Here is a 1393-nt window from a genome sequence, read left to right as displayed (position 1 = left end):
TGAAAAAGAAACTCAATCCACTGGCTCAGGGAAGCCTCCACAGGTAGACTGTGCTTTTCTAAGTCATCACAGCACATCCCCCGTGAGTGACAAGTCTGTCCGTCAGAGGGTCAGAAACAAAGCCGCCAACCAAAAACCCAGGAACCTTCAGGAGCAGTTCAGCTTCTCCTAAGCAGCCTGGAGTGGGGGGGTGTGGGGGCACCCCATGGGCGGAACAGAGGCTGGGGGCCAGCAGAGCAGAGCTGGGGACAGCACGGGGAAGGCACGGGGTCCCGGCTCCCCAGCTCATGCCCATTCCTGCATGAGGGAGGGTGGGGCTACTCCAGGCCGCACATTCCAGCTGGTGCCGCACCCTCCCAGCCTGTTCTCACCTGTTCCCATGACTTCCCAGGCTGCGCTGGGGCCCAGTTCTCACTGCCAACTCCCAGAATCCTTCAGGGCTCAGAATCCAACTAGAGGGACCCTGGTCTGAATGTGCACAAGTCCACCACCACTGGGACAACTGCCTCACCCTGATACAAACACATGCACACACATGCATGCACACATGTGCACACACTCATACACTGAACCATCCTTAGCTCAAAGACACCAGGACTCAGAGTGGCTTCCAGGAACTGAGGTACTTCTTTCCACTGCAAACAGCACCCCATTCTTACCCTGGGGCAAAGTGCTGCCCTCTGGCCACAAGGCCCTGGGCAGGGGAGGAAGAAAAGCAGCTGAAGTCCCTAGAGGGTCCCCAGGAATGGAGGCACCCAGAAAGCCAGCCCTAGGGCTCAGCCAAAGGCGGCTGGAAAGGGCAGGCCTGAGAGGTGCTCGGCGATGGGCTAGCTAGGGAGGGGGCTGCGTGCGCCCACCTGCTCTCCCTCCCACGGCCCAGCCCCTGGCGGCCTGGCACTCAGCCTGCTGCCTCTCTGGGGGCACGGTTGACATCTCATCTCGTCCCCTGCCTCTCCTCCCGCAGCCCTGGTGTCACCCTCCCCGGCCTTTCGTGCAGGACAGAATTCCCACGCCCACCCTGGGCCCAGGGCCAGAGCTGTTGGTTCCCACCAAAGCCTGGGAAGTGGTTTCTGCAGCCCAAGCTACACCGGGCCTGCCCGGGAAACAGCCCGGCCCTGCTTGCTGCAGGGACATGACGGAGGGCGCCAGCCCAGGCCCCACGGAACTGCTGAGGCCGCAGAACTGGGTGACGGGCAGGCCGCCATTCGCCGGAGTGCATGAAACTCTAGCTCTACCAGCCGCCCTCAAAGGAGACGGGGCAACTACGGTCAGGGTCCCCAGATCCCAGACTTAAGGTTATCTCTGCCAGCCCCAGCCAGGAGCCAGGCCTGACCCGCAGAGGTTGATGGGAAGCTGCAGAGCTTGGGGGGAGGGTCCCCCACGCAGAAGGGGT

This window comes from Bison bison, unplaced genomic scaffold (assembly GCF_000754665.1).
Source record: "Bison bison bison isolate TAMUID 2011002044 unplaced genomic scaffold, Bison_UMD1.0 scf7180017864180, whole genome shotgun sequence".
Lineage (NCBI taxonomy): Eukaryota > Metazoa > Chordata > Mammalia > Artiodactyla > Bovidae > Bison > Bison bison.
Note: the sequence above shows the minus strand (reverse complement) of the source record.